Here is a 14,332-nt window from a genome sequence, read left to right on the forward strand (position 1 = left end):
AGCGGGAATCACCAGAGGTGACCAAAGCGCTGTGCAAATTGCGTTGTATCTTCTGATCATAAACTGCTTCTTTGATCCAGTCATCTGCCCAGAGCAGGTGAACTTACATATATGCACGGTTACCACACAGTCAATAGGCTTTCATCGACCACAAGGAAAGACGTGCATTTATCAGCCCAGAGAAATAAGGCTTGCCTTGTGAGCGTACTGACAGGGGTGGAACAAAAAGGAAGCTCAGTGCAAAAAGTGAGGTGAATGGGCCACAAACAATAGGACACTGAAAAACAGTCCCTTCTCTCCATTCCTCTCCTGCCTTGCTAGTGTGATATTTTGGAAATAAACTCGGACATATACACAAGTATGCACACACACACACATATATATGTACAAGCCTACATCCACACAGATAGTTTTGCCACCCAAATATTAGAAAGCAGCCATCTTCCCACCCCCACCCTTGTCATTTTTGCTTCCAGTCTAAATAGAAAGTTTTTTTTTTGGTTGTAATAACCAGTCCTTTGCATGCAGTCGTAATTTAAATGCAATTTTCTCATCTGCACAGCAACCACAGACTTCACAGAAAGCATGCAGCCCTCCTGATAGTAAAATATGGCATTTTCCTATTCTTGCTAAAAGGAAATATATATTTACATTTAACTGCAAATGTATAAACGACTTAAATTCCACACTCTCGAAATATCATAGCCTAGTTTTCTTCTGACATCTTCAAATAACATTTGATAAATTAATAGCTTTTACTGTATTTTCCATATCTGAATTTTTCTGAACATGTGTGAGGGTGGAATAATCACAACAATCAGCCGTACAGCCTCCAGGAATACCCACAGCTTTTACATTTAAACTCTGTGGAAAATTGTCATATTTTCTGATGGCTACAAACAAGATGGAAATCTCAGCGTGTTCTAATAAATAGAATATGGATACCCACTGCAACAACCAAAAAATTGCATACATGGTGAGTACAGAGCCCAGAATAGCCCTGCAGAACAGTGGTTTTATGCAATGATTACATCCATGCTATGAAATTAAGTTTATTAAGGCTGATATGCTGCATTGCCTAAGCAAAATTCCCACAGCAAAACAAGCAAAGAATAGCTTCAACAATAAATCGCCGAGATCCTACAAATGTAGGCAGATTTTGGTGAGGAACCCATTGCTTCCTTCAGCTGAAGCCACGCACTCCATGTTTAAGGAATTCCAGTGAACATCTAAGCGCACACAGACCAGCAGCAAGGACTCTTTGCAAGATGTTACAAACTTCATTGCCAGCCTTTAATGTTTACAGTTACCTTCCTTAGATGTCTGAAAAGGCTTATAAACCAAACAAATCTTCCTTTTTTTTTTTTTAAGCAAAGAAACACAGAGACCTCGCTGAGTTTACTCAGCGCAAGCAGCACTAGCTCCTAAATCTGTGAATCGTTATAAACCAATTTTAATGCAAATGTCAATAAGGAAACACACGAAATACACGGGCAATGAGCGATACCAGTCCCCTGCCTGCTTAATGGCTGGGAGCAAGAGGCCTGTTTTCTCTGTAATCTGTTGAAATACAGTGTTTACTCTCCCTGCACTTCTACCAGTATGTAATCCTCCTTTCACTCGACATATTAAAAAAAAAACAAAAAAAAAAAAACAAAACCAAAATGCAAGCATACAAGAAGTGTGGCGAATTCCCTCCTCCACCCCCAGAGCGGTAAAGCCACAGCGGATGAGCTGTAACTATGGCCTTGGGAATACAAGTTCCCCAGGCTCTTTACCACACAAACACCAATCCAAGTTGGAGCCCCATCCTCTCCTCAGTGAAGACGGTGACGAGGAGCCCTCAGCCCTCGCCTTTCCTCCCGTGTGCTCCCAGGGAGGCTTGGGTGCAGGATGGAGCTCAGGAGGGTGTAAGTGGCAGCAGGATCATCGCACCAGCGTTCGGAGGAGGAATAAATCAAACATGGCTGCTTCCCCTCCATACATCTCCCGAGTTACACGCACTCCCGCTGCCGGGTGAGCCGGTCCTACCCGCGGCGAAGGGCACGGGGCATCTCCCCGATCCCACGGCCACGGGGGCGAGCCGGCCGCCCCCCATCTCTCGGGGGAAGGAGGTGAGGCTCTGGAGGAGGGCTTTTTGTGTGTGTGTGTTTTTTTCCCCCTTCTCACCGCCCCCCCTTCCCCCCCCACCCGGCTTCTCCGTTCTCTTCTGCGCTGAGCACTGATTGCCCCCCCGGCCCGCGGCGCTTTATGCAGCACCGACCTCCCGCAGCACCCACGGAGGAGGAGGAGGAGGAGGAGGAGGAGGAGGAAGGCAGAACAGCATCGCTACTTTCCGCCACACAGCAGTCAGACTGCAGCCTGGGGGCGGCGGGGGCACCAAGAAACGATACGTAAAAAACACAAGATCTCCACGCGGGGATAGCGGAGCTGCGGTCCGCCTGAGGAAGCGGAGTCGCGGCTGAGGGGCTCCAAAGGGGGGGGGGGGGGGGGGCCCAGCCGACCCCCAGCCCCACACCGCCACCGCACGGCGCCCGGCCTCTTAGCGCTGCCCGCAGCATCCATCCCCAGGGCGCCGCCGCTCCCGCCTCCCGCCCGGGGCCTGTGGGACCGTGTGCCCCGCCGCCGCCGCCGCTGCCGCTGCTGCTGCTGCTGCTGCCGCCGCCGCCGCCGCCGCCGCCACCACCACCACCACCACCGCCGCCGCCGCCTCATTCTCCTCCTCCTCTCCTCCCTTCCTCTGGGAGAGCAGCCCGCCCGCCGCGCTCCCGGCCCCACCGACCTGTGGCCTAGCGCATCCTCGTCCCCCGGGAGCCGGGCGGAAGCGGCGGCGGTAGCTCGGGGCCGGGGAACCGGCGGGAGCCGAAGCGACTCGGTAACGGCAACGGCGGCGGTAACGGCGGCTCCGGCGATCCTGTGCGGCGGCCCCGCCCCCTCCTCCGGCCAGAACCAGCGCGAAAAATCCGGCGCGCTGATTGGCCACCGCCGCTGCGCTGCCCCCGGAGCGGCTGTTTCAAATCCCCCCGCACGGAGCCGCCCGCACGCGCGGCCCGGAGCGGCGCCCGCCGTGAGCGCGGGGCGGCGGCAGCGGCGGGGACCGCGCTGGCGGCGGCGGGGAGGAAGAGGAGGGCGGGCCGGGTGCCAGGGGAGGGAAGGCCGTGCGGCGAGGTGGGGCCGAAGGCGGGAGCTGCGTGGGGCCCGGCCCAGGTGGGCGAGAGCGCGTCGAGGGCCCTGAGCGGCGCGGCTTTCCTCCCCCTCGGACTCGGAGGCTCTCCCCGCACCGCTGTGGTAAGCGCTCACGGCGTGCTGTGTGCTGAATGTGCCTTCCTCGGGTACGCTGTGTGGTAAATGTGCCTTACTCAGCAGCCCTACACGTGTATTCCCTTATAAAAGAAAAAAAAAAAAAAGCCCGAGCTGATGTGATGTGATTCACAGTGCGACGTGAATGCTCTGACTTCCATGCAGTTCTGAAGGCTTGAGGTTGTATAGGAAGCTAGGTGTGCCTGGCTGCGGGTTGCCTGGGCTGCTTGTGTGGCCTGGTTTATTTTTCTCTAGCTTACATCAACCAAAGCACGTGCGCTTGCAATTTGCCAGCTGAGTGCCTGGCTCCTTTTCCAGGTTGAATCGGCAATATCTGTCGTGCTCTGACAGGAACAAGCATTCCCATCAAGTGGGAAAGCAGGGGGTGACCGGCTGCCACAGGGCTCTGATGCTTGCTGCGTGCTCAGGATGCCGTCCTGTGCTGATGAAGACCCTGCTTATGGGAAAGGTCAACGGCAGGTGATGGAGGAGTAGCACTGTCCTCCCGAGGGTGAGTGCCCGTGCCCCAGAAAGGTTTCCAGTGCTGGCAGATGTGGGGGGTTGTATGCCTGTGCCTAATGGTGGGTGCACCCTCCTTACACTGGCAGTTAGCAACCAGTTTGTGCTTACTGCTAACTACTTAGTAATGAGAGTGTTAATCGTGGGCTGATTAAAGCTGTAATCAGCTGAAGGAGACCTATCTGTTGTGATAAAGGTATCTTAACTTGTTTACAGCCTGGCTATTAAAAAAAAAAAAAAAAAAGCAACAAACATCTTCAAGGTGTTAGGCTTGTGGGACTTAGCTTCTGGATGTCAGTTTTACAGTATTAAAGAAAAGGAGATGTGCCGGGGAACAGGTTGGGTATTAGGAACAATTTCTTCTCAGAAAGAGAGGTCAAGAATTGGAACAGGCTGCCCAGGTGGTGGTGGACTCACTGTCCATGGAGGTGCTCAAGAAAAGAGTAGAGATGGGTGATACTGAGGGACATGGGCAATGGGCACAGTCTGAGGGTTGGAGTAGGTGATCTCACTGGTCTTTTCCAACCTTAATGGTTCTATGATTTTGAAACAGCTAATTTGGGTTAAACATCATTGGCAAGTTTCCCGTTTCTTCAAGTTCAGTTACATTTGCAGGAGAAAAAGATGCTTCCACCTCTAGTAAGAAAGCAAGTATTGGTACAAGTATAGATGTACACGTGTGTGTACATCTATTTTGCTGCAGAATGGCATGTATAGGAGTGCTTTTCTTCTGTAGTTGATCAGTAATGTGAAAAATGCTGAAAGCCAGAAGTGTGGTACGTGCTTGAGAGTTGCTGTTTTCTGCTGAAAAAGCTTGTAAGAAATTAGGTTAGTTATCAATAACTGATATGCTACAAATGCATTCTCTGCTCTCTTGGCAACAAGTTCTGTGCTCAGGCTTAGTAATATAAATCCTTCTATTTGCAATTTTTGAAAAGAGAACTGATTTTTTTATTCTGTACTTAATACTAATCTATAAGATCCTCCAGATAGCACAGTTCACGTGTTTGCCTTCTCTCTGTCGTTGCAGATTTAAGTGGAGGGATTTTGCTACCATGGTCAAGGTGACATGAAATCTTTTTTGCACCTTTCAATTCATACAGATTATTGGCCTTGTCTGCACTATTAAGATTTGCAACCATGTAATGGCATCTTTAACTGGAATGGTACTGACTCCTACTGTATGTAGACATCAGTGCGAATTTGAAAGTTAAGGCACGTTTAGAGATAAACCTACATATGTAGTTTTTTATTTCAAACCCAAAAACAATCCTTGTTGTCAATTTTTGTCAATTTTCTTGAACTCAGGCCATGATACTGAAGTCTGTTTTTCTTTAGCAGTACACAATGATGTTGATTTTCTGAAAGGAGGAATTTGTTATGCCTATGTTTATGAAAACTGTTTAAATTCTGCTATGCAGGTGTAAATGACTACATGCACAGTGCAGAATGAGTTTATGCTGACAAATAGGAGCACGTTGTTTGTGAGTGATGGCCTTGAAATAGCTGAAGTAAATGTCCCCTAATCTGTTGCTGGTTGCAAGTTTCCAGACTGAACCTCTAGGGGGGTTTTTACCTTTTCATTAGCTGTTCTTGTAATTCTGAATTAGCTGGTGCTTTTCATCAGTTTGATGTTTCTCAGACAGCAGAACAGGTCACTGAAGCCAAATGATGTATATTCAGAGCAGATCATAGTACTCATTTATTGAGTCCTGTTTCATTTGGTATTGAAAATTTTATTGCTCTTTAGGTTCAACTTTTGTTAACAACCAGTATCAAGATCAATATCTCTGTTCAACTCAGTAAATGAATTTAAATAAATGTAGCAGTTGCATATCATTCTAGAAACATTTATGTTTTAGAGATTACTAATTAGTTTCTAGGCCGAAGGATAATTTGCAATTTAAACACCTTCCCAAGAACATTTCCAGTATTTATTCAGCAATAACAGTAGTCAGTGCCCTTGGCCTTAGGCATGCATTAGGGTACTCTGAGGTTCTAAAGCAAAGGAAGATAATTATTTTTGTTGCCACCACAGGGACAGGCTGTGCCTGAAAGGCTAAGGCCTGTACTGCATTTGGTGTAGTTTCACTGCATTAGACAGAGCTCTGAAACAAATTGAATGTGCATGGCACTATTCCACGCAACAGTGCAAAAATCTCTCCCCTGAGAGTCTGGTCAGCCCTGCTAACAAGGGGATGGGGCACATTTTGGGGCATCTTTCACTATTAGAAATAATGGAGTTTTGCATTCTCTGTACTAAAGCTTTGCATCTCTCATGCCAAAGGCCGAACAGAACAAAGGTGCTGTCAGCAAGCACATTTAATCTAATTGTAGATCTTTGTGGTAAAAGCTTCAAGTTTATATTTATCTTCTGCACAGATCCTAGCCACTGATTGCTCCGAATCCCTTTTTATTTTTGTTTCAGATATGGGAGTGCAGTTGACAAATTAATCAGACCTATAAAACAGCACAGGCTATCCACAGTTTTTACTGTCCTGCAGGTGTTTAATGAGATAAGAGTTGTACGAGACTGTTTAGAACCCACAAATGGAGATATCTTTTGTTTTGCAGCTTTGCATCACTTTTTTACCTTTTAAGGTTAAACACTGAATACACTTGTAGTTCTAATAAAAATGTGAATGCACTGGGAGAGTTAATGCTGCCTGTTCTATTCTGTGGTAGCATTGATGCAGAGATATCTTCCCAGTGTCATCCTTCATCACTGTTACTGCTCTTTCATACTGTCAGTTGGTAACCCATCACCTGAGCTCTGGCTTCAGCTAGCAGTCCATGATTTTTCTTAGGATTAACGTTGAGTAATGGTTATTTCCAACCTGCCTGAACCCTGTCTGAATGTATGCTTAGCTGTGTTACGTGTAGGCAGAGCCACTGATCTGTCAGTATGTCAGTCTATGCGTCACCAAGACTGCTAAGAAAAAATCTTCATAAGCACATGTGCATTTGTCTTCAGCCATGCAACATACTGTGTTCTGCTGAATATGAAGAGAGCAAGCTGCTGATGTAAAATTAAGAAAGAATAACTTAACGCAGTGTTTCCAAATAGCTGGCATTAACTGTAGCACAGTAATACTAAAATTGTAGTTCTAAATGAACCCTCGGGAGCCTACATTTGGTGATCAATTTGAATGAAAGTTCAGTGGGAATGGTAATCTGAAAATTGTGTATTACAATTCCTGAAGTGTTAAATAATTTTAAAATGAGAAGGAATGGGGATTTCAGACTTCTTTGCACGGTTTTTTTTTTTTACAGTCTCAAAAATGGAGCAGTAGTATTTTTTAATTGCATGTTGATTCTTCAGGAAGAAGAAAATAATCTGCTTAGAGAATTTCTAACATAATTAGTCTATCCTAATGAGAGACGTTTGAAGTGCAACTGTACCTTGTAGTTTGAATACTGTTCTGAGTAAGAAATTAAAACCTCAGTGAAAACAGACAGCTAAATGTGAATCTTCATACTATGAGTTATGCACCAGTCTGTTCAGCAGACTCATTTTTCAGTGGGGAAAATAATGGGAGTAAATGTCACTACTCGCAAATAAGCTATTTCTGTTTGCATCATTTGTGCTGAGCAGAAGGAAGGAAAGTGTCACTGAGGGAGCAAAAAGAAGAGTAATGTTGAAGACATGACAGAGTGGGATACATCTTCAGGGGAAAGCAGAGGCCAGGAGAAAGAAGGGCTGAGGATCACATCCCTGCTGTTGTCCAGTGTTGGGATGATAAAAAACAGCTGTATACCAATTTTAAGTAGCTAACGTACTCCAGCCTGGTATAAGTAAGTTCAGTGCACTGATAAGTTATCTGTATGAGTTATATGTCTCTAATTACCTTCAACATCAATATGACTTAATTTAAACATTCCTGACATTTAGAATAAAATAAAGCTATGTGGAAGTACACAGCTTGATTCAAAATGTTAACTCTGCTCTCTGTCTGCATAGTATGCCCCTGTGTTTATAAACATAATCTCTTTTAGAAATATACTGAAATTCATTAAAAATCAGAATGAATGTTTATCTTTAGAGTAGAATTACCATTGGTATAATTTTCTAGATCTTAGCTTGTTAAAACTAAAGCTCAACTCTAACTCTTACCTTTTGAGGTTTTACTGTTAAGTTTGTTACATTTCAAATTATGGCTTTGCTTAATCTTCACGTAGTCATGGTTCAGTTATACGCACAAAGTGGTAAGCTTTTTATCAATGTCCTGAAGTTTCTTTTCATTTTGGCAGAGAGCTGACTATTGATATTTCTACTGTATGCCAGTGCTGAAGAGTAAAGTTTGTTAAGGGTTGAAGAGACCAGATAGATAATGCTACTTCTGTTTTCAGTGGACTCTAATGCAGTGTTTTATTTTGCACACATATTAATCTTTGCTGCCTCAATGTGGAATGGTGAGGGTAACTATGTCAGTCCGAAAGGTTAATTTCATTCTTCTTTAAGGCATGCCATTATTCTGTTAACAGTAATTGCTCTTTTTTGAATGATTAATTTCATCGTGTGAACTGTTTCTAATTATGTTGGTGGCTGGCAATTTCCTGGACTGAGAAGCTGTAGCTGTGATCACATCCCATTTACTCAATATATATGCTTTGAGAGGAATGCCCACTGACAGACATTTTCAGAAATATTCACTAACTTTGAGAACTGATTGGGAATTTATATAAGATTTCTGGCACTTGTTTTATATTGGTGTTAGGTACTTTCAAGTGTACTTGACAAATAAGGGCTGAAACAACTGGATTTAAGCCATAGGCTGAGCAGGCTTGCAAATGCGGACCTAACTGCTAAATTATCACCTGTCCTGTTTTTGCTGTGAAAACTGAAAGGAGTAGGATGTGTTTCTTGCACATTTTACCATGTTCTTACACTGTTCTTGAGCTTGATATGCTAGCTTCTCTAAGCTATATTTATTCGCTTCAGTTATTGTTAATGAGCCAGAGCTTACACTTTGCAAATCAGTGCATGCATATTATGAGAGGCTTGGTGAACAAGCCCTAGCAGGAGGTGCAAGGTGGCTGCTGAGCTGCCTGCAGGAGTTAATGTGGTTCACTGTCAGCAGATCAACCCTAAATGCAAGAGTGATTCCACTGTGGCAGTTCTGGCTCCAGCTCTGGATCTGCATCCAGTTTACATAGAGTACAAAGACATCATACTGTCTCAGCTGCATTTACAGCAATTGAATTAAACAGTGATTCAGATGAGGAATGGACTGGTTGGAGGTGTTGGGGCTTAGCCAGCACATAGGAGCATCCTGGATGAGGGAGAATTCACCTTCTTGGCTGTCTCATGGTGAAGCTGGGACCAGTTGCTAACAAAAGCATCATTCTCCTGGATGTCACGCCGTCACATGTTGCGTACCTCACCTCTTGAAATTGCTACAGCCATTGGGCATATGGTATTTGCTGAAGGGCTGAGGTTGTGTGATTCTTCTGGGTTTGAAACTGCTCTTCAAGGCAAGAAAAAACTGTTTACAGTATCCAAAAGAAGGAGGAGGTAAGCAGTTTAATGGCACTTGGAGATTTCAGGAGTCTAACCTGTAAATCTAGGCCTTAACTTCTGGTTTATACAGGGGCTACAGCAGGTACCGTTGTCTTTGGCTGCAAGTACATCCCTCCCAACATGCAACTTATCTAAAATAACAGGATCCCTAAGCAGAGTGATACTTCAAGTGATTAGACAGAGGTCTTCACAGTTTTACTAACTGCTTTGCCACAGCATACCATCTCAAAGGCATGTTCTATGCATTCTTTGTTTCCTGTACACTTGTAAAACAGTTTGACTTATATGTGGAGTCACTCTGGCAAATAAAAAGCAAAAATATCACCTTAACCCTTCACATTGTGAATTGTCTCTTTGCAGTTCCAATTCTGTATCTCTCTGTGTAGCTGTAGTCCTCACCAACTGTGGGAAATCGCTGGTCTAGTTCACTCAACCTGCTGGAAGAAATAGGTGGATGCCTTTGTGTTCTCCAATCTGTATAATCGGTCCCTGAGGATTTTTTGGCAGGTAGGTCTTCTACAGACATGTGCTTTATAATACATTAAAGAACTTCATCAGACTTCAAATGGCTAGTTAAAATTGGGCCTATGAGTTCCACCCCACCCCATGGACACACATACTGCCTCTGCAGCCGTGTATTGCCCTCCTTGATTGCTGCTGCTACCTCAGAGGCAAAGACATGAACTGTTTGTGATCTGCTTGGCACTGCTGCTGTTTTCAGCTGGGTATGCAAAAGTAAGCCAATCCTTTTCCTGAGTGGATCATGAGTTCCTGTTTCAGAGGCAGTGTGCTAGGACTGGAGTTGGCAAGAGCTTGAGCTACATGACTACCTGTCTTCATCTGCCTGATGCCATTCTAAAACTATTAAATATTGGCTTTGTCAGTTTCCTGACTTTGCAAACTGCAAATAGAAATCTGAAAGATGCTTTGGAGAAACTCTTTTGAATGCAATATAAACGTAGTGATTAAGCCTCTGGAAAGATCTACAGGTATGCCCACACTGGGATGGTTTCTAGGGCTAAGCCTGTCTCATTTAGAAAAGGCCATGAGAAGTCATTGGTTCAGTAGGAAAGACTTACTCGAGAGTAGTGTTTGAATGATATGGGTCTTGGAAAAGAATTCCACCTTGATAGTGGTTGGTATTAACTCAAATACGTGCTGTAGCTTGTAAGAAATAAATTCTAGGTCAGCTTAAATAATCTGTTGTTCTAGTCTTCCGTTTCCTTTTCATGGCATTGTAGGCAAATTTATTTTGACTTGATTTATTACCCAACTGCACTTGCCTTCTAAAAGCTCTGTAGATCTGGGACTTAATCTTCGTAATGTTTGTAAGGCTGTGGTACAGGAGCTCTGTTCTGTTGTCCAGTATGCAGTATTGAAATATAAATGCTAAATAATGCTGTCTTCAGAAGCATGAACCACACGTTTGGTAAGCTTTTGGCACACTTACAAGTCTGTGCCAGGTAGAGAAGCACTTCGGAGTTTGAAAGTTGAACCCCTTTTGAACTATAAGCATCTCATTTTGGCATGATTCCTAGGGAGCAAATCTTTTTCTCTTGTCCAAGCCTCTTGGATTTATGTAGGCTCTGTGGAGTTCACTGGTGGGTTTATTTGGCAGGTGGGCCTTATTAACCTGCCAGCAAGAGACTGTGTGACCTGCATAGGTTTGTATAGCTTGTAAATAAAGATTCTGTCAGGGAAGGGAGATTCTCTTGTGCTTTAGACTATTTATATCTCTTAACAACTGTGACTGCTAAAGTTTAGAAAGAAACAGAAGGTCTGGGATGCGAGACAGAAAGCCCTGAGAGAGTCTTATGTGTTCTGTTTGGATTGCTGTGTTAACATCCTAAAATAAACACAGCATGTGAGAAAATGAGGAAAACCTTTTATAGTAATTAATTCAAAGACCTAAATTATTGGTTAATGAATGGAATATGGCTGAGCTTGGCTGCAGAAGACAACAAAATACCTCTTAATTTAACACTAGAAGCTATTGGCAATCAGTGGGAGCAAGATGTTTAATGAGCTTAATTTCCCTTATTGGGTTTTTTTTTTTTTTGCATGGTTCTCAAATTTCATAATTACTCATTTTCAAACTTCTACTGATTGGGTTAATAATATATACAATAAGTTCATAATAAAATATAATCACCATGAAGATCATAGAATGGCTTGAGTTGGAAGGGACCTCAAGGATTGTCAAGCTCCAAGCCTTCTGCTGCAGGCAGGGCCACCAACCTCCATATATAATGCTAGCTGTGACTGGTAGACTATCGATGGAAAAGCTTAATCTGGAAAAAAAATGTATTGAATAAATCCTTTCAAAAAGTCTGTTGATCTGTCTGATGCAGACCTGGCTTTAGAGTTCTCTATAATTTTTTTGTAGGTGTATTTTTGTCAATGGGAATAATTCTAATGCAATCAGAATGTTTTATTCAGAAGCCTCCAGTTGGATTAGCTAAGCAGTACTTTCTGAGAAAGATTTCTTTCTGCTCCAGTTGATGTACTCAGACATCCAACTGCTACTGCAGATCAAATGACTCTGGGTTCAGCATCTGCCAGAGTTGAGATTTTGAATATGTATTCCTTGTTCATTCATTTGAAAGTCAATTTTACAGTACTTCCACCTTTTGTCCTAAAGGGCTCAATAAATGTTCTTTGGTCTTAGGTTACTGATCTGCTACTTGTATATAATAGTTTCACTTTTAAATATTAACAGCCACCAGATTATAGAAAATCAGCTGATTTTACAATTATAAACATATTGGCTGTAAAAGTACTTGAACCAAAGGTTGTTACTGTGGCCCAGGAGAACTTGATCTTGGGAAAGGACAGGTAGGATGTTAGCACTGATGTACACTGAGTAGTGAAAGGCTTCCAAATTGCATTAAGTCACCGTAACTTTACCAGCAGAAGACACTCTTGAGAGATGCCAAAACAGGTAGTGCCCTTTCTTGGTTTGTACAATTTCTATTCCAAATGGGCATCCCTTTCATGAGCTACATCCCCTGGCTCCTGGCCGTGAAATGAAGAGGGACTGGCAAACCACTGTGCACCTGTTCCAGACAGATTAGCCTCTGGTGACAGCTCATACCCAGAATTTCCTCTGCAGATGCTACCACCCTTCAAGTGAGTCAGAGCCATTTGACTTTGAGCTTTTTATAGTTGCTGAGGGTGATGATAGTCATCCTAACAAGGTATAATTCTTAATTTCTCATATTTAATATGCTGCCAGTGGTCAAAGATGATACCATAGTTTTCTTCATTCTAATTCCTGTTTGCTTTACCAGCCCCAGCAAGACATTGTTAAGCTTTTATGATCACCTGTCATTATGCAGGAAAGTGAGTGTTGTCTGGTGGATAAGATGCCGGGCTGAGTTCAGAATTGACTCTGTTAATGAATTCACTATTGGGAAATCTAGGGCTATATTACTTCCTCTGCTGTTTTGATTTTTTTCTTTTCCTACTGATAAATACATTCGTTTAAGAATTCAATAAACAACTCATGCTGAAAGTCAGGCATTCTGGTTTGTAGAACTGGACTTTACATTAAGTTGCTAGTCCAAATTTTGTCTGTATTTACACCTCTTGATGCGTACCATATACAGATATGGTGCTAACTGATTTAAAAACATATGCAGATTTTTTCTTTGTTCTACTAAATAATTTATTGTGTCCATAATAGCTAAAGAGAACTAATGTGTCAAGTTTTATTCCCTTGAAGTTTTTGTATTTGTTCCTTTTTTTTTTCCAATGCATTAAAAGAATCAAGCACTTCCTGTTTTGCTCTAAGCACAAATTTAGTTCCTGCTATATCCACTCCAGTGTATTCAGGAAGGAAGGAATAATCCCTTTCAGTCTGTAGTGGTTTTGCAGTGCCTGCACTACCTACAGCTCATATGGTCCATATGCAACTAATACTGGAGGAACTGTGTAATATTTGATTTTTGGAAGAAATAAGGAATAGGCTCATTCATAGGTGAGAATAATATGCCTGGGTTAGCATTGTACAATACACTGAAGCAGACAATGTTCATTCCTGCACTGAGGAGACTGCCATCTGTGAAAACTAAACAAAATATTCATATCATAATGAAATGCACTGAATAAAAAGAATTCTAAAATAAAGCCCTTTGCTTTCCAGACAGCATAAAGTAAGTTTGATTAGGCACCACTTGTAAAAGGTAAAATTTGCAAAAGAGGAGGATGTTAAGTGCACTCTCTACAGAAGGATTTGTAAGGGAAGGATGATAAGATAAAGATTTGTCCAAAGCAGGCCTGGGAAGTGGCTAAGTGGCGACTACAAGATGAGCGTGTGGGAGGGAAGGATGCAAATGTTCATTTTGCTGCATACTATGAGAAGAAAAAAGTAGGTGGGGGGGGAGGGCAAACTGATTTTTCTTAGTTCACTTAGAATTAAATGACATGTTGATTTTAATTCTGTAAGATACTAAAGCTGTGTTCATTGGGCTTATACTGTTAATTTATCAAACAGGTTTGGTGTGGATAGTTTGTCCTTTCTTTAGAAGTGAATTGAGAACTGTTCAAGTGGCAGGGTCTGGTTGTAATGGGTGGTGTTCCCAGGGGTTGGTCATGGGTCTGGTCTTGTTCAAGATATATATCAATGACCTGTATGAAGAGATAGAATCCACCCTCAGGAATTTTGCTGATGATGCCAAGCTGGGAGGAGTGTCTGACACACCAGAAGACTGTGCTACCATCCAACAAGACCTCGACAGACTGGAGAGTTGGACAGAGAGGAACCAGATGAGGCTTAATTAGAGCAAGTCTTCTACCTGGGAGGAATAACTGTGTGCATGGGATAACCTGCTGGAGAGGAGCCCTGTGGAGAAGGACCTGTGTGCCCTGGTGGACAACATGTTGGCCACTGAGCCAGCAGTGTGCTCTTGGGGCTGAGAAGGCCAGTGGTATCCTGGGGTGCATTAAAAAGAGCGTGACCAGCAGGTCAAGGGAGGTGATCCTCCCCCTCAG

The 14,332-nt window shown here is 43.4% G+C and overlaps 1 protein-coding gene across 2 annotated transcripts in view; it reads right to left on the reverse strand.

Annotated features, from left to right (window-relative positions):
- NSD2 (nuclear receptor binding SET domain protein 2) overlaps window positions 1–14,332 on the reverse strand; it is a 98,129-nt gene that overhangs the window by 69,158 nt on the left and 14,639 nt on the right. Inside the window, exon 1 of one of the 2 annotated variants that reach the window (XM_042872206.1) lies at window positions 2,783–2,884. The exons of the other annotated variant lie outside the window; for it this stretch is intronic. The gene's annotated coding sequence lies outside the window, so the exon portion shown is untranslated. Of the gene's footprint in view, window positions 1–2,782; window positions 2,885–14,332 lie in introns of those variants that run through there. 2 annotated transcript variants of the gene reach the window in all.

The sequence above is a fragment of the Lagopus leucura genome, unplaced genomic scaffold (assembly GCF_019238085.1).
Source record: "Lagopus leucura isolate 7727_CA_CO unplaced genomic scaffold, USGS_WTPT01 Super-Scaffold_100004, whole genome shotgun sequence".
NCBI lineage: Eukaryota > Metazoa > Chordata > Aves > Galliformes > Phasianidae > Lagopus > Lagopus leucura.